We start from the raw sequence: 19,295 nt of genomic DNA, 5'->3' as shown, positions 1-19,295 counted from the left end.
TTTGAATGCCAGTTTCCTTACAAGTTTTGAATTGGGTAAGCTTGCAATATTACCTCCTTTACTAGTTACTTAATATGTAGAATAAAACCCAGAGTAGTGTTCAGATTTGGGTTCATTCTTCACTGATTCATTGCAAAATCGATCCAAGTGTAGGATGGGGAGGGGGGGAGGGAGAAGGTGGTAGAGGTGTGTGCAGTTTTTGCCTGTTCAGGTACTACTCAGTTCTCCAGCAGTTCTCCAAAATAATGAAGCAGAGAGGTTAAGTGTAAAGTTCTTTCTGGTGAGCATTGTTATTACCATACAGAAAAAAGTAAAGATCTTGGTTTAGATTCCACTTTCCACCATATTGTAGACATACTCTAGACCACAAATTAACCTACTCAGCCATGAGAGGGCCACTAGAGATTTAAAAAAATACAATCCTCCAGTAGCCTACACAACTTCCCCAGCTGTTGGCATGGAGTAGGGCGAGGGAAAGAAGAAATGGCTGCAGGATCCCGGGGTGGTGTAATGGTCCTTTGATAAAGCAAGTTGAAAACTATCAGTGTGAGTTACATAAGGGAAGTGGGTCAGCAATACAGCTGAGTGAAGTACAAATTTCCTGCAGAAAATTCTGACGTCAACAAATTGTGATACAAAAATGCACTAACCAGTTCCACTACTGGTGTTCTTTGAGATGTGTTGCTCATGTCCATTCAACATAGGGGTGTGTGCGCCAGCCCTGCTACATGCACTGGTGCCAGAAGTTTTTCCTTAAGCAGTGCCCATAAGGGCTGGGATCCCTAGCGCCCCCTGGAGTGGCACGCATATGCTGTACTATATAAGGCACTTCCTCCCTCCATCCTCAGTTCCTTCTTGCCAGAAATTCGACAGACGGGAGAAGGATGGGGAGTTGAATGGACATGAACAACATCTCAAAGAACACCAGTTATAAAACAGTAACTGTCTTTTCTTCTTTGAGTGCTTGCTCAAATCCAAGGGAGGATTGGGGGGAGAGGGGGAGGTAAATGTCTGTGAGCTAATGATATTAGAGGTGATAATTGGGGAAGCTATCTTTGTAATGGGTAAGATAATTAGCGTCTTTGTTAAGACCCCGGTGTAAAGTGTCAAATTTAAGCATGCTCACAGACATACGCCAGGGTCTTAAAGACGCTAATTATCTTACCCATTACAAAGATAGAGGTGATAATTGGGGAAGCTAATATCATTAGCGCACAGACATTTACCTGCTCTCCCCCCCCCCCCCCCATCCCTCCTCTGTTCTGAAATTTGATCTGTCCTTTTTATGTGTGTTCACTTTTTTTTAATTGTATCCCTTTGGTATATATGGTCATCCCAATTTTCTTCCACAATTTGATCTGAGGAAGTGGGTCTGCCCCACGAAAGCTCATCACCTAATAAACCATCTTGTTAGTCTTTAAAGTGCTACATAGTCCTGTTTTTTGTTTCAGCTAGACTAGACTAACAAGGCTACAATCTCTATTACTGCTAAAATCCATTCAACATAGGTGATTGTAAGCAATATCTGCGGAGGCTGGTAGGAGTTCAGGGCATGCAGGCTGCAGCACAGCTCTGCTGAACGCAGCATCATCTCTAACTTGCTGTGTGATGGCGTAATGTTACATGAAGGTATTGTAGCAGGTTCACTCACTTTTTCCGCACAGCTTCTTCCCTCAGGGTGGCTTTTGGGGGAAGTAGCTGGCTGTTCCGCCACCGTCACGCCTCCTTTGGGTGTGGTGTTGGTCTTCAGGGCACTGCCCTCTGGCAGTGACCACTCCGTTCTTAGTCCACGCCCCCTTCCGGGAGTGGGGGGGAGGGGGAGTCATTGCTGTTCTTTAGTCCAGGGTCCTTTCTACTCCCTAAGACCCCCAGTTCTTCTGCCCCAGGAACACCCAGTTCCCTCCACTCTGTCCCGGCCTCAGTGGCCCACTGCCAGTCCTTTCATAGCCCCTCCGGGCAGACTGCAGTATCTCCAGGCCCCTCCTCCCTGGCCACAGGCACGCCTCTGCCTGCACGGTTGCCTCCTGCAACACTGCCTCCTGGTCTTATGGCCTGGGGCTTCCCTGGCTCAAGCTCCCCCTGTCTACCGCAGCTGCCTCCATGCTAGCCACGGCTGCCTCCTTCACAGCCCAGCCTTTTAGGACTGCCTCCATGCTAGCCCCAGCCCTTCGTGACTGCCTCCTTGCAGCGCTGGGCCTCAGGCCAGGTAGCCTGGGTTCATCCTGCCATAGCCTCCCCACTCCTACACTCTTCCGGGGAGCCTCTTGTTTCCCCAGCAGTCAGGTCTCCACTGCTCTCCTTCCAGAGTGGCAGGCAAGTAGATCTCCCTCTCCTCCTCCCTGGAGCTGTTCTTATTGCCTCCAGCTGGGGCCTCCTCATTTGCCGCAGCTGGGCTTCCCCTGACTCCCTACTCTCAGCTCCTTAAAGAGCCAGGGCCACAATATGGACTGATGACCACATCGCTGCTCGACAGATATCCTGGATTGGAACATGAACAAGAAAGGCTTGCGAAGAAGCTTGAGCCCTGATTAATGTGGGTGGCTGGGCCCTTATCAACTCATAGCACATACAGATCCAAGAGGCGATCCAAGAGGAGAGCTTCTGGGAGAATATTGGGGGAATCCTGCCCACACTCAGCATAGATGACGAAGAGCTGTGTGGACTTGCAGAAAGGCCTTGTTCTTAATAAGTAGAATGCCAGCGCTCTGATGAATGCCAGAGCTATGATGAAGAATATGTTCCTAGAACCCTGTCTCTTGAATGGCACGAGGAAGGTTTCATAGGAAGCAATGAAACATAAATCTTTGCTTGACAGAGCTGTTAAAAGCAATGCAGGTTTAACTGGAAGCGTTTCCTGGGTAATTTTTCTTCATTGGAGGGGCCTTGGCATGCAATAGCAGAACAAAACTACACATGAATAAGATCAGGAGGTTTCCTACTAGTCAGAACTTCCTGAGTAATGGAGTTAAGGAAAGTATTCAGGAGTATTCAGATACAGGAGACGTATACTCACTTATAACTTTTGATCGCTCTGTCGGCCAACTGCTTCTGGGACTCTATTGTTTTGCTCGGCATACTCTGTCACTTCTCTGGTTCAGCCCTTTTCTGGGATAGATTGAAAATACTTTCCTTTGCTGTCACTTCCCTTTGTTTCCAGTCCTTACCTGGCCAGATAGTCTGATTCAAAGCCCCTGAATTTAATGGAGTCTTTCTACTGGGCATTTTATAAGGCTTTTTATCTCCTGTCTCTTGTCTCGCTTAGGGCTCTAGTGCTGCAAATGCTTATACATGTGTTTAACTTGATAAATTTATTAACAGAAATATATGATGGGGGTGCTTGTGGCAGTAGGGGACTGGACTTAATGACCCAGGGATCGCTTCCAGCACTATGTTCTTAATTAATCTCTTTAGTTCTTTCCCTGCTTTTAATCACCTACATATAAAAAAGACTCAAACCAAATTATGCTGTGAAAATATATTCTATCATTTTGCTATTTCCATGCCTTTCAAAGGGTGTATCTACACAGCAGCGTTATTTCAGAATAATGGCCGTTATTCCAAAATAAAAATGCGAGCATCTACACAGTAATTCCGTTATTTTGAAATAATTTCAAAACAACAGATGGCTTATTCAGACTTCTGTAAACCTCATTCCACAAGGAATAACACCTATTCTGAAATAGCTATTTCGAAATAGCAGGAGTGTGGATGTTCCACTGCTGTTATTTTGAAATAGCTCCTCCCCAGAGCCATTCAAAATAAGTACTCCCTATTGTTTCCTGGGTCTCAAATGGAGGTAGCACGTCCATATTAGAGGATCCTGCCTCGGACTAATTTCGAGGCTTCCCTGTAGTGTAGAAGCACTATTTTGAAATAAGCTATTTTAGATAATTTCTTCTGGGATAGCTTATTCTGAAATAAATGTGCAGTGTAGACACACCCACATAGTTTATAGTCCCACATGTGTATTACTTTAAGATGGAAGAAAAGGTTACTGAACTTAACTTTTCCTAGGGCATGTTATTAGGCCCCCTACCTATCCCTCAAATATCCACAAATTTAACAATTTCTTTCATTATTCTTATCCTTGATTTTCCTTATTTGTAAGTTTTGCAATGAACTATACAAATACCATCTAGCCAAACCCACGCTGACAAAAGCTGGCATACTTTCACTGATCATATAAAAACTCATCCAACATAATTTTCATTCAAGTAAAACATGATGCTGCAGGTTTTAAGCTTATTTTTCCATGTGAGAAAAAATGGAGTATCCACCCTTGCATGTTCATGTCATTCACTAGCTTGGTTTCATAGACAGCTGTAGCTTGCTTCAGTTTCTCAAGTAAGATGCATATTTATAACAACTCATATCAGGTAAACTATTTATTTTGTTCTTTAGAATTTTATTCCCTCTTATTTCATATTTGTTTTCCGCTGCAAGGGGCTAATCCACTTGGCAGCAAGACTCCAGCTGCAGTCATGGGGGCTGGAGACAGAAGAATCTATTTGACTCAACCAGGACATGAAACAACCACTTAGAGGATTAGGAAGAAATTTCTCCTGCGGGCAGTTTATCCAGTAACTGCCCACTACAGGATTTCTTCCATCTTCTTCTGAAGCAGCCGGTGCTTGCCATTATCAGAGACAGGAGACTGGATTAGGTCTGAGCCCATAGTACAGTTATTTGCTTGTGTAGAAGGCCACAGGGATAGCTTCTTCTTATACAGATTATGGATTCCAGAAGATTGCCAGGTTCTGTAGACTTGGGAGGAACTGCCCACTGCAAACCTTACGACCCTTTCTGTTGAAGAAGGTACGCTGTGGGTAGCTTAGCAGGGGGAAGCTCAGGTTTTTCAGGACAGGAAGGATTTGGCCCTGAACTATTTAACTTTCAAACACAGCTACAACCATAAATCCAGCTTTTTCCAAGCACTTGTGATAACATTTAGTATCCTGTTTAGCATCTTGATTAAGAACAGGTGAACCGGCTTGGGCTAAGTCATGCTGCAGGGATTGCCGATGCAACTAGGTATGAATAATGCACAGGTATTGCCTGTAGAGTATTTTATTGTGACAACAAAATATTCCCTTTTATAAAATATTAATGTTCATTAAAAGAAGCCCAAGCTGCTTCTCTTCACAGATATGGAGGTTCTTCAGGGGTAACCAGTACAGATCTACAGCAGGAGGGCAGCATTTCAGGACCCCAGAATGGGGTAGAGCTGAGCTCCCTAACATGCAGGGATCTTGGAGAATAGAGGACAGGCAGAGAAAGGGCCACACTCAAATCCACTGGCTATTTTTTTTCTCATCTCCCTCCATTGCTCTGCCCCACCCTAGAAGAGTGGAAACAACCCCAGGACCTCCACTCGGGCAGGACACCCTTGCACAGTACAGGAGTGTTGCAGAAGTTCTTAGGTGTATCATGTAATAATGCAATTCTCTACTAAGATGTTCCAAACAGTTACTGAAAACAGTTCAATGCATTGTTCTGAACTTCTTAAATTCAGAACAATGATTTTTGAGTATTAAAGTCATGACTCAGAAGACTTTTATCAGCTAGTGAAATTCCATATTCATTTTTTCTGCCAATTTAATGGTCTTGTTTATGTATGCAGTTTGTAAATAGCAGAGGTCACAGAAATGATTGTTGTATAGCACTGAGGAGGGTATTACTTAAATACACGCCTATTACTGGACCAACAAGAAGAATTCACTATATGACTATTCTAACCAAAACCTACAATTAAAGATCTGAAGTGGAAAAATGAAAATGAATCATAAAAAACTTTGAAAGTTTGTAACATAAAATAAATTTAACTTGCAAATCTGTGTGTAGGCTTTCTGAAAACACTTAACATGCACTTTGCTACGTTTAGCACTGTACCATTAATCCTGATGTTTCCACTTACTGTTGGCATGGTGTTATTTGCAGATAACCTCACTCTATGAACTTGTCAAGTAAGCTGAAGTTTATAGATTGCTGGTCTTGTTCTGTGCAGGTTATAAGTTCACAGCCATTTGCAAACAGTAGTTATTTAATGAGAAATGCCGACATTTTTGTTAATGCACAGAAGCAAGACAAACTTTTCCTGAGCAGAAGCTAATCTTTGCTGCCATAGAAAGCTAACAATTTTTTTCACCCACTACCACTGTAAAGAAAAGCCTAAATAATAAGTTGATGTTGCACAGCAGTTTAATTCTATATGCAATATAATACCAAAGACAGATACTAGGCCTCCTCAAATAGAAGCATGTAAGATGACGTTGATGAATGAGAATGGGATGTATTTTCAAGTTACAGGAAAGGACCGGAATCGTGAGGCACTAGAGAAGGAGAATCCAGAAGAGATATTGAAAGAGGGAGTGTGGAATCGTCAGAACAAGGGATAGGGAAGATGCTCTCAGAGGCTGTGTTTTGTGGGGGTGAAAGATAGTCAAGTAGACTAATTACTATGACCAGAGCGCTATTGGCACCACAAAATTGCAGCTGCTGTACTAAGACTGCTCATCATGCAGCACAATACCATCTCAGTATTTCCTTCCCTTTCTCTTGTCTATCCATCTGTTGGTACTTGACTTATACTTGAATTGCAATTTCTTTGTGGAAGTGACTTTCTTTTTGTTCATGTTTGTACAGCATCTAACACAATCTCCAGGATTTGGCCTCTTTGGCTATACTGCAGTACAACGATACCCGTAGTATTATTGATCAACTTGTAAGGGCATCCATGTATTTAAACTTACCTCACCCTCTAAGACCACGACAGTTTTAACCCAACCTGAGACACTGAAAATGTTTTCATTTTGTTCCCTGGTCTTCTGCAATTGAGGTCCTAGCTAGCCCCCTTTAAAACCAATGACAAAACTCTCCTGACCTCTGTGGTGTTAGATCTAATCTCTGCTAAACAGCAAAAATCATCTCAGTAGCACAGCTACCTCTTTAATGCTGCACAGGTGCTCAAGGAACTCACCCAGGGATTTTGGTTACAGCCAGGGGAGGACTGTCTCACCCCTGGAGATAACCCAACCCACCCCCAGCCCCAACCTAACCCTGCCTTGGCTAGGGCGGGGGCGATGGGGGAGGCGGGGATGGCCTGAAGTCAGTGCCAGCCTGAACCTGCCATGGATACAATGCCTCTCCTCCAGCCGCAGTGGGAGTGCTTCCCAGCCCAAGTGCTGCTGCAAGTAGAGAGTGGCTGGGGGGAGTCCTTTCTCCTAGCAGTAGCTCTGGAGCACCCTTCTTCCCCCTAAACCCTTCAGTCCAGACTGTTCTCTCAGCCAGATCCTTTTGCATTTCAACCTTCTGTCCCACCCCTAAGACCTTAATGGCCAGTCCTGCCTCAGAACCTGCACCTGAGTCTGTCTCACAACCTTGCACCCAAACTTTCTTCTCCAGACCTAAACCATCTCCCAACGTCAGAACCCTTTGGCCCCACCGCCATATGAATTTTGTCACCTATCATCTTCATATTGGTGCATGTAACAAAATTCATTCTGCTCAGTGGAGGGAGAAAGTAGAGTGAACACGACTCAGTAGTGCTGTACCTAGATAAAAAAGACAATTTGGGGAGAAGTGAAGTGCCCAAAATGGAGAGTAGTTGGTTGAGAATAAGTTTTGCCACTATTTTGCCTGCAATTGTCAGTGACAGGATCCTTCTATTACTGAGAAGAAATAGTCAGTGTGGCTGCCTCAGGGTTACAGAATGAAATTTGGTCTCTCTGTCTCCTAGAACAACTTCAAAATGGAACTAATCATTCTATCTGGCTGTAGAGATTTATGACCAGACATACATAAATGGACTCTAAATAGCTCTGTGTGCATTATGTGCAATTATACATTGCATTTCGACAGGGCACCTACTAAGAAGTTTAAAGGCACTCTGTTCAGCTAAGGAAGTTTATCCAAAAGGGACATTTATGCTTCCGAATCCTGTGATATTTACTTGGAGAAGATGGAAACTGACTGGAGGGCATTTTGGAATATGTTTATATCCTCTAACAAGTTATTTCTTCTTGTTTTTCTTATGATCCCTTTGCTCAAAAGAAACACAAAGGCTAGAGCATTGATGTAGTAGTACCCAGATCTAAATGGAAAAGAGAAATGTAATCCCACATGGTAGAAATGGCAAAAGTTGACAGCACACTAAGGGCTCATCTAGACTACGCTAGAGTGTTGAAAGAGGATATGCAAATTCCGCGGGAATGGGCGTATCTTCTTCCGATCTCACTTTGGAAAGTGGAGCTTTCAAAAGTGAAAGTAGTTTAAACGCGGCTATTTTGGCGACCCCCCCCCTTTGTCAAAAAGCCACGTAAACCTCATTTTTTGAGGAAGAGCAGCTTTTCGACAAAGTGGGCCAGTTCCATGGGCAGGGGCGGATATACAGCAGGGCGAACGGGGTGGCTGCCCCGGGCCCCGCGCTTCAGAAAGCCCCGCGCATGTGCCGTGGCAAAGGGGGAGCCCCGCGGAAGTATGCTGCCCGGGGTCCCGCAAAACTGTCATCTGCCCCTGTCCATGGGAATTTGCATATCCTTTTTCGACACTCTAGCATAGTCTAGATGAGCCCTAAGAGACTGAAACAGTTAAGCAATGCAATGATCTATTTGTAGTCACAGCAGACTTCTGGGGAACTGTGGTACTTAGAAGTAACTTCAACATCCAAGGCATATGTTGTCATCCAAAGATTGGACAGGTAAGTTTATTTTAATGAAAAATATGATTAACCTATAATGGGAATGTGATGGAAAAGCAAGCTACCACACTTGACATTTCTTTTATAAAGACTGGAGGCAATTTATAGACTTGGCTGTGTTTTAAGCATTCCAGTCAGAATCTACCCAGAAATAAAGCATCACACAAGCGACTCATTTATCAATGAGCATATCACAGTGAAGAAATATACTTTGCAACACTAGGACATTTCATCAATAGTTATTCTTCCCTGCTGCAAGAGCATGACCTAAAATCTGTACCCTTGGTATTATATAGCAAATGCATTTTAATCATTTGAAATCAGTGGCAATATAACGCTGAATCAATAAGAGAACAGTTAGGCAGTCACTAGCACCCATTAAGGGAAAAATGTGGACACCAAAATCTCAATACAAAACCAGCAATTTATAAATGGGTTGTTTAAAAAGATAGCATGGACTCATTCAAAATAAAAAAAAAGAGAAAAAAACAGGGTTACTTAACTGTAACTGTTGTTCTTTGAGATGTGTTGCTCATGTCCATTCAAATGAGGTGCATGTGTGCCGTGTGCACGGTTCCCGGAGCATTTTTTCCCTAGCGGTACCCTTTGGGTCGGCAGGTCGCCCCCTGGAGTGGTGCCGCTATTGCGGAACATAAGTACTCCAGACGACCCTCCCCCTCCTCAGTTCCTTCTTGCCGGAACAAATCCGACGCAGGGGAGGCGGGGGGGAATCAAATGGACATGAGCAACACATCTTGAAGAACAACAGTTACAGGTAAAAGCGGCAAGTTATGCTCCAACACTTCGGTTAGTCTAAAAGGTGCCACAGGACTCCTTGCCGCTTTTGAAGATTCAGACTAACACGGCTACCCCTCTGATAGTAACAGGTAAGTAACCCTGTTTTCTTCTTCGAGTGATTGCTCATGTCCATTTGAATGAAGTGATTTCCAAGCTAACCCACCGGAGGCGGGGTCGGAGACACCTTTTTAGCTAACAGAACAACCGCACCGGTATTCAACTACAAACAGTGCAACCATAGAACATAACACAGAACTCAAACAGGTAGGCACAGCAGGCACGTAACACTACAGCGTGCCCCTCATCCATTCCCCTTTCCATTTTTGTTTTACAGAACAGAGCCCAACACTGCAGCACCCAAGGCGGAATCCTCCCACGCCTGTTGAGTGAGGGCGTAATGCTCGGTAAATGTATGGAACAAAGACCACATAGCAGCCCTACAGATCACAAGAATTGGGACTTGGGCCCTGAAGGCCACGGACAAAGCACACGCCCTAGTGGAATGCGCCACTATGCGGGGCGGCTCCCTGTGTGCCAGAGCATAGCACTCCCTAATGCAGGAGGCTATCCATCCCGACTGCCCTTGGGCCGAAACTGGCATCCCTTTTACCCGCTCAGCATAGACAATAAACAACTGGGATGACTTGCGAAATGGCCTCGTTCCTTCTATATAAAACGCCAGCGCCCTTTTCGCGTCCAGGGAGTGCAACGCCCACTCCTTAGGGGAGCGGTGGGGCTTGGGAAAGAAAACCGGGAGGTATATGTCTTGTGACATGTTAAAGGTCGACACCACGTTGGGGAGGAACACAGGGTGGGGACACAGCCAAACCCTGTCTGCCGAAAACACTAAGTATGGGGGCTCCACCATCAGGGCATGCAATTCTGACACCCGACGTGCTGAGGTAATGGCCACTATGAATGCCACCTTAAGCAAAAGAAACCTGAGAGGGCAGGATGTCAGGGGCTCGAAGGGGGGACCCAAGAGCTTGCTTAGCATCAAGTTGAGGTCCCACTGTGGCACCGGGGCTCTCACATGGGGAAATAACTTGTCGAGACCCTTTAGGAACCTTTTCATGAGGGGGTTAGCTAACAGCGACCTTCCCCCTGACCCCTCATGAAACACCGTTAAGGATGCTAGATGCACCCGTACCGATGGCGTGGATAGGCCCGTTTGCTGCAGCTCAAACAAGTAGTCCAGGACCACAGGAACAGGGACCTGGGAAGGGCAGACCGAAAACCACTTCCATTTGGTGGCGTATGACCGTCTGGTGGTTGGCTTCCGACTCCCCAGGAGAACCTCCTGTACCCTCCGTGAACAAGCTCTCTCAGAGGGTTTCAGCCATGGATAAGCCACGCCGTCAGGTGAAGGCACTTGACATCCAGGTGATACAGGATGCCCCCGCCACTGTCCTGGGTGACTAGGTCCGGGGTCAGCGGCAGACGAAAAGGCCTGGCCACCACCATCTCCCACAGGATGGGGTACCAAAACTGCCTGGGCCAGGCTGGGGCTATCAGGATTACCTGGGACTTGAACAGCCTGACTCTGGTAAGCACCTTGGGAACCAGTGAGAACAGGGGAAACGCAGAAAGCAACCCTCAAGGCCATGGTGAGGTCAAGGCGTCCCCTTTTGAACCCGCTCCCAGACCCAAGAGAGAGAAATACTGGGGACATTTCCTGTTCCCCTCGGTAGCAAATAGGTCCACCAGGGGATGACCCCACAACCGGAAAAGCTGAGCTAAAACCTCCCCCTTCAGGCACCACTCATGGACTCTGAAGGACCTGCTCAGCGCAACTGCTAGTGTATTTACACATCCTGGCAGGTACACTGCCTGTAGCTGTATGCCGTGGGCTAGGCAGAACTCCCAAAGGAGAGCCGCCTCCTGACAGAGTGGGGACAATCGAGCTCCCCCTTGCTTGTTTATATAGAAAACAGCTGCTGTGTTGTCCAGCAGAACTGACACCAGTTTCCCTGAAAGCATGGTCAGGAAAACCTCGCAAGCCCTCCTGACCGCTCTTAGCTCCCAAACATTTATATGTAACACCCTTTCGTGGGGGGACCACAATCCCTGCATCCTGTGACTCTGTAGATGCACCCTCCAGCCATCATCGGAGGCGTCTGTGATGAGCTGGACCGATGGCAGCTCCGCATGATAGGGAACTCTGGCACACACCTTGGTCTCCAACGTCCACCAACTGAGCGAGGCCAGGATGTCCTGTGGCACAGTCAGGACCTGGTCCTATCCCTGTCTGGTCTGGTTGAACAATCTTGCCAACCATGCCTGCAGCGGCCTAAGCCTCAGTCTGACCACATAGGTACAGGTTGCCATGTGACCTAGCAGTTTCATGCACGACCGCGCAGTCATCAACGGGGACTGCCACAGGGTGGATATCAGGGTCCTGATCGCTTGGAACCTGGACAGCGGGATGTAAGCATGTCCCATCCTGGTGCACAGGGCCACCCCCACAAACTCTGTTTTGTGTTGGTGTCAATTTTGACTTTTCCTCGTTCACGACGAGTCCGAGTCTGTCGAATAGAGACTGCGCCAACCCTATGTGCGCGACTACCTGGTCCCTTGACCGACCTCTGATAAGCCAGTATGGAAAGACTTGAACCCCAAGTCGCCTGCGGAAGGCAGCCACTACCTCCATACACTTTGTAAAAACCCTGGGGGCGGTCAACAGCCCAAAGGGGAGGGCAGTAAACTGGAAGTGTTGGTGGGATACCACGAACCGGAGGAACCTCCTGTGGGTTGCTTGAATTGCGACATAAAAGTAGGCGTCCTTCAAATCGAGGGCCACACACCAATCCCCTTTGTCTAGTACCGGAATTATTGAGGCCAGGATCACCATCCGAAACCTCTTCTTTTTTACGTGTCTGTTAAGGTCCCTGAGGTCCAGGAAGGGCCGAAGGCCCCCTTTTGGCTTTGGAATAATAAAACAGCAGGAATAAAATCCCCTGCCCTCCCTGTGGGATGGGACCTTTTCCACCGCTCCCTTCTCCAGGAGCGCAGCGACCTCCTGTCTGAGGGCCTCATGAGACAGATCCCTGAAAAGGGACACGGAGAGAGGAAGGGAAGGGTAGGAGTCCAGGAAGGAGATAGAGTACCCTCATAAAATTATGTCGAGCACCCACTTGTCCAAGGTGATGACTGACCAGGCCTGGGACAACCGGTCTCCAAACGGGGGGGAGATGGCGGGTATCGGTATGCGGTCCCCGAGCGCACCTTCAAAATGACTGCTTGGGCAGATTGGGAGGGGGCTGAGTGGTGCCCCTGCCTGCAACCGGGCGAGGCCAATGGTGCCCATTGCAAGCTCCCGAGCCTGACACATTGGTGAAACCCCCAGTAGGACCTCAGGGTCTGCGCCGCCAATAGTCCAGCCACGCGGCCTGTAGTTGGGTCCTATGCGGCTGCCTACTCGGCAATTGCCTGTGTTGGGGAGCAGGCGTATGTATACCCAACGACCAAAGAGTCGACCTGGTATCTTTCAGACTGTGAAGCCTTGAGTCAGTATTTTCCGCAAACGGGGCCTTTCCGTCGAACGGCAGGTCCTGTATAGTGGCCTGCAAGTCCAACGGGATCCCTGAAACCTGCAGCCGGGCATTACGTTGCATCACTACACTGGACGCCATCATCCTGGCTGCCTACTGCATACAGGGATGCTTGTAGGGCAGTGCGTGCTATCGTCCTGCGCTCTGTGGCCAGGGCGGAGAACTCCTGCCTATCCTCTAGGGACAACCTGTCCCGGAACCTCTCCATCACTTGCCAGGTGTTATAGGCATAGCGACTGAGCATTGCCTGCTGGTTGGCAATGCACAATTGCACCCCCTCCCATTGCATAGACCTTGCGCCCCATTAGGTCCATATGCTTAGGGTCCATTGCTTTCGGAGAAGGGCCAGGCTGCCCCTGTCCCTCCTTCTGGGCCACCGCCTGGTTCACAATAAAACCCGGCATCGGGTGTGAATAGAGGTGCTCGTGCCCCGACTGGGGGACATAATACCTCCTCTCGACCCCCTAGAGCGTCGGAGATAGGGATGCCGGCATCTGCCACAATGTATTCGTGATTTTTGCCACTGTTTTATTCAGTGGCAAGGCCAATCTCGCCGGGGCATCCTCTGTGAGGATGTCTACCATCGGGTCTGATTCCTTGGTCACCAGCTCAACCAGGACCCCGAGATTCACTGCAAGTCAGTGGAGCAGCTCTTGGTGTGACCTCATGTCCATGGCTGGCAAAGCCGGGGCGGGGTCTGCCAAAGCTTTGTCCGGAGACGATGAGGATGTCGACTCGCGACTCAGGACTGACTGCTCCACCACCACTGGAGCAGGGACCGGCTGCTCCGGTACCCCCCGCTGCTGCTGCAGATTGGCCTGTGAATCCCCCAGGTCCGGGTGCCCCTTAGGGCTAGCCCCTCTGGGTGATGGCGGGGCTCGGGACAATGAGGCTGAAGGCGTGGACCGCCTCCATGACCCACTGACCGAACCAGAAGGCAGGAGCGGCCCCTGCCACCGGTGATATGCCCAGGGCGTCCAAAACGGCCAGGGCTGCTGCACCTGTGGCGGTCACATCTGCTTGAACCCCTGCGGTGCTGTTCAGTGCCAAGAATGAGGGCAGTACCGTGAAGACATGCGAGAAGACCCCGACGAATGCAGAGACTCCGGGTATGTCTACACTACAGCACTAATTCGAACTAACTTAATTAGAATTAGTTAATTCGAACTAAGCTAATTTGAACTAGTGCATCTAGACCTAAAAACTAGTTCGAATTAGCATTTTGCTAATTCGAACTAGCATGTCCACACTGAGTGGACCCTGAACCAAGGTTAAGAATGGCCAGAAGCAGTGCCGGCAGGGCATCAGATTAGGACATAGAGCATGGAGCTGCTGTCTCAGGCTAGCCGAGGGCTGTGCTTAAAGGGATCTTAGAAAAGACGAGACTGAGGGGGGATATGATAGAGGTCTATAAAAGCAAGAGTGGTGTGGAGAGAGTGCATAAAGAAAAGTTCTTCATTAGTTCCCATAATAGAAGGACTAGAGGACACCAAATGAAATGAATGGGTAGCAGGCTTCAAACTAATAAGAGAAAGTTCTTCTTCACAAAGCAAATAGTCAACCTGTGGAACTCCTTGCCACAGGAGGCTGTGAAGGCTAGAACTATAACAGAGTTTAAAGAGAAGTTAGATAAAGTCATGGAGGTTGGGTCCATGGAGTGCTATTAGCCAGGGGGTAGAAATGGTGTCCCTGGCCTCTGTTTGTGGAAGGCTGAAGATAGATGGCACGAGACAAATGGCTTGGTCATTGTCTTCGGTCCATTCTCTCCAGGGTACCTAGTGTGGGCCGCTGTCTAGCTACTGGGCTAGATGGACCTTTGGTCTGACCCAGTATGGCCGTTCTTATGTTTTTATGTTCTAAGCTCAGGGCTCAGGGTCAGGGGTCTCACTGGACAACCTTGATTTTCATGCAAACCTGCTACTGGGTGGGCCAGGCTGGCAGCTATCCTGCCCTAGACGGCCACTTTCCTGTGCCTAGTGCGATGGTTGTGGATGAGGTCCACGATGTCCACACTAGACCAGGCGGGCGCTCGCCTCTTGCGGCCCCGGGCAGGCTCTTGGGAGCCGCCAGCCTGGTCCCGGGAAGAGGCGGAGGGCTGGGTGGCAGGCTTGTGCCATGCCAGGTGCAGGGTCTGCTGGCTGGGTGCTGGCAGGCTTGCACCTGGCATGGGCACCGTAGCCAGCCCGTGCCCCTTTAAGGGCTCCGGGGCCAGAAGGGGGGCAGACAAGTTTCCCTGGTGGTGCCCAGAGTGGCCACCAGTGCAAGCTGGGAAGGGCTAGCCTCCCACTAGTTCAAATTAAGTGGCTACACAGCCCTTAATTCGAACTACTTAATTTGAACTAGGTGTTAGTCCTTGTAGAATGAGATTTACCTAGTTCGAATTAAGCGCTCCGCTACTTCGAATTAAGTTCGAACTAGCGGTTTGTATGTGTAGCACCTATGAAAGTTAATTCAAACTAATGTCTGTTAGTTCGAATTAACTTTGTAGTGTAGACATACCCTTCGCCTCTGCTTGGATGCCAACCATGGCGGTGCTGTCAAGGGTTGACCCTATAGCGCCCCTGGCCGAAACTGCACCATGGACGGTGTTGATCCCGGGTCCGAATCTGCGGATACCGGTGCCGAACTCGGTGCCTGCAGGGTGCCAGCAAGGCTGGTGCCTGTGATGATGGCCTCGGTACTGGTGCCCTTGCGTCCGACGGGGCTGCAGGGTGCACGGGTGCCAGCAGCGATGCTCCAAAGATTGTCCGGACAGGAGACGGTGCCGCCAAAGCAGCCTCTGCCGGTGACGGCACAGTCTAACCCTGTATTGAAGCGGCCAGCAGCAACAGTTGGTCCCTGGACTCTACTGGTGCTGGCCAGGGTCCTGGGATTGGGGAGACCACCGGTGCCCCCAAGGCTTCTGGTAATGAAGTCGAAGACCCCTCCGAGGAGGGGTCGAGGGAGGTGAGGCCGTTAGTTCTGTCAGTTCCTGAGCTGCCTCGAATGCCTCTGGCGTGGAGGGGCGGAGGGCCAGGATAGGCCCAGGGCTCCCAGCCCTATGTGTAGTCTCCCTCCTCTTCTGTATTCCCTTGTGGGGCTGGACAGGTGAGGATGGTGCCGGAGAGTGTCTTTGCTGGTGCCGGTCCCCGTGAGCCTTGTGCTTGGGTGATCTCTCCCTAGAGTCCTTCACCCATTTCGGTGCCAGGGACTGAGATTGGTGCGACGGTGCTGACTTCTTCTGCACCATAGTGTGGGGGAGGTCAGAACGCGATCTCCGCACTGACACCGCTGCACTACGCACCGAGGCTTCTCTGGAGGACTCGGGCTGCAGCGCCAACTCCATCAGGAGCAACTTCAGGCGGGAATCCCTTTCCCTTTTGGTAGTGGCTTGAACCCCCGGCAAATCTTGCAGGCGTCCGTAAGGTAAGAGTCCCCCAAACACTTAAGGCACTGTTCATGGGGGTCTCCCTTGGGCATAGGCTTCATGCAGGCCGCACAAGATTTAAAGTCCTGCAGGTCTGGCATCACCAGCCTCCAGGTGGGGGGTGAGGGGGATTCAAGGGAGAACTAACTCTCTCTATATACTTAACTACAACTACTGAAACACAGAACTGCCAACGGGTGAAGATAAGAAGCTGGGATCTGCACAAGAACAGCAAGTCCGTCACGGGCAGTAAGAAGGAACTGAGAGGGCCGGCAGAAGTACTTATGCTCTGCTATAGCGGTGCCACTCCAGGGGGCGACCTGCCAGCCCGACGGGAACTGCTGGGGAAAAAATGCTCCGGGAACCGTGCACATGGCGCGCATGTACCTCATTCGAATGGACATGAACAATCACTCGAAGAATGTGTGGTTTTTTATAATGAAGACGCAGTTTGAAAAGGCTGCCTATGGTTATCACTTGGGATGCTGCACTTGAATAGATTTCACCCATAATATTTACTCTTTCGGCAATCTTTAAAAAAAGCCTCGTTAAGTTCACCAAATCTCTCTCACTTCAATTGAGGCCTAGGTTATCTCAAGTTCTTTTGGATGCACACAGATGCCTCAAGTGTTTCACAGGGAGAGGGCGGTCACTCAGTCAGACAAGATTCAGACTATTTGTAGGAATTTCTCAGACTAGCATATTTTAAAATCAGAACTCAATTGGCAGCCAATACATGGAGCAGGGAGCTCTTCATTCCACCATACTTAAAAACAGGCTATTGTATTCTGCACTACCTGCAGTTTTCAGTTAGCTTGAAGGTACAGGCTGTACAGATAAATTGGTATGACCTATAAGATGCCACAGAGAGATGTGACTAGAGAGTACACTTATTAAGTTTTCAGATGATACCAAGCTTGGAGGAGTTGCAACTGATTTGGAGGATAGGTTCATAATTCAAAATGATCTGGACAAATTGGAGAAATGGTCTGAGTTTCACGCATACAGAATGGGAAGTGACTGTCTAGGAAGGAGTATGGCAGAAAGGGATCTAGGGGTTATAGTGGACCACAAGCTAAATATGAGTCAACAGTGTGACGCTGTTGCAAAAAAAGCCAACATGATTCTGGGACGCGTTAACAGGTGTGTTGTGAGCAAGACACGAGAAGTCATTCTTCCGCTCTACTCTGTGCTGATTAGGCCTCAGTTGGAGTATTGTGTCCAGTTCTGGGCACCACATTTCAAGAAAGATGTGGAGAAATTGGAGAAGGACCAGAGAAGAGCAACAAGAACGATTAAAGGTCTAGAGAACATGACCTATGAAGGAAGACTGAAAGAATTGGGCTTGTTTAGTTTGGAAAAGAGAAGATTGAGAGGGGACATGATAGCGGTTTTCAGGTATCTAAAAGGGTGTCACAAGGAGGAGGGAGAAAACTTGTTCTTCCTAGCCTCTGAGGATAGGACAAGAAGCAATGGGCTTAAACTGCAGCAAGAGAGGTTTAAGTTGGAAATTAGGAAAAAGTTCCTGTCAGGGTGGTCAAAAACAGGGTGGTCAAATTGCCTAGAGTGGTTGTGGAATCTCCATCTCTGGAGATATTTAAGAGTAGGTTAGATAAATGTCGATCAGGGATGGTCTAGACAGTACTGGGTCCTGCCATGAGGGCAGGGGCCTGGACTCGATGACCTCTTGAGGTCCCTTCCAGTCCTAGTATTCTATGATTCTATGAATGTATCTTATTTACGTTTTGTTTTGGCCAACCATTGAAAAACTTAAAACTGAACCTTTTCAAATCATGTTTTTTTTCTGCATTATGTAAATAGTGTTTCCTGGCTAGCTAACATCCATCATAATAGCAACTTCTCATATTCTAGTTCCAGAAAACTTTCACAAACACATTCTTCCACTTCTTGAAGAAATAAGATTGTAATTAAACTGTTAACTCCTCAGAGGTGGAAATAGTGTTATAGCAAAAGTAGTTGATGGAAGACCAAAGGCCGCATTCCATCAGCAGCCAGAGATAGTGCTCAGAGAGGTTCTGTTGCATGTTAGCCAACCCCCAGGTGTCCACTCTATCAGTCTATGTTCACCACAGCAGCAATTAATAAAGGCTTTACTTCCTGAAGTGACCATCTCTTTTGCCTTTTTGGTAAAGCCAGTCCTGCCACCAGCAGCTGAAGCCCTGATTAAAAAATGTAACAAGAAACTTCTGAACTACTCATGCAATCCTCCCTGATAAAAGCACAAAGTGATGCCACCCAGTGGCCCTCACTCTTCAGATCACCAGTATTCAAAATCACTATTGGGATACCTAGGGGTAGGCATGGCTATTTCAGGATATCAGAGACTCCCGAAATAGCTACCCCGCATCGTAACAAACTGCCTGTAATTTTGAAATATTTTTCAAAATAACAGGTGCACTATTTCAGCATCCCTGTAACCCTCATTCCACGAGGGTTAACAGATGTAGTATGGGTTATCAATGTAGTATGACAATTCATGATGTTAGATGCCACCAGATGGTCAAGGGACATGTACCTAGAACATAGCACTGGACATCAGCAACACCAGGAAAGAGGAGCTGGAGTGCCACTGAGAAGCAGAATCACAAAAGTAACTCAAATACTTCTGTGGTGGATTGTATTTACTGAAGGACAACCTAGCCTACATGCTAAATTACTGAGGGACAATTTACACTCATTGCCATATTTGCTTTCTACAATCAATTCTATAAATTTTCATGAGTGATGCACCCGAATGTTTGAATGCTCACATCTAAACTGTATCATTAAATTTATTCACCTAAATTTTAATTATTTTAGATTATGCACTATATGTATCTTATGA

At 47.8% G+C, this 19,295-nt stretch overlaps 1 long non-coding RNA gene across 1 annotated transcript in view; it reads left to right on the top strand.

The window, feature by feature from the left end:
- Window positions 1-10,136, top strand: part of LOC149524536 (uncharacterized) — a 29,786-nt gene extending 19,650 nt beyond the window's left edge. Inside the window, exon 3 of the long non-coding RNA XR_016349342.1 lies at window positions 9,828-10,136. This is a non-coding gene — a long non-coding RNA (uncharacterized LOC149524536). The remainder of the gene's footprint in view (window positions 1-9,827) is intronic.
- The last annotated feature ends 9,159 nt before the right edge of the window (window positions 10,137-19,295 follow it).

The sequence above is a fragment of the Pelodiscus sinensis genome, chromosome 4 (assembly GCF_052426305.1).
Source record: "Pelodiscus sinensis isolate ZL-2025 chromosome 4, ASM5242630v1, whole genome shotgun sequence".
NCBI classification, from domain to species: Eukaryota; Metazoa; Chordata; order Testudines; family Trionychidae; genus Pelodiscus; species Pelodiscus sinensis.
The sequence above is the reverse complement of the archived record's forward strand: the minus strand, read 5'-3'. Positions and strand labels throughout refer to the sequence as shown.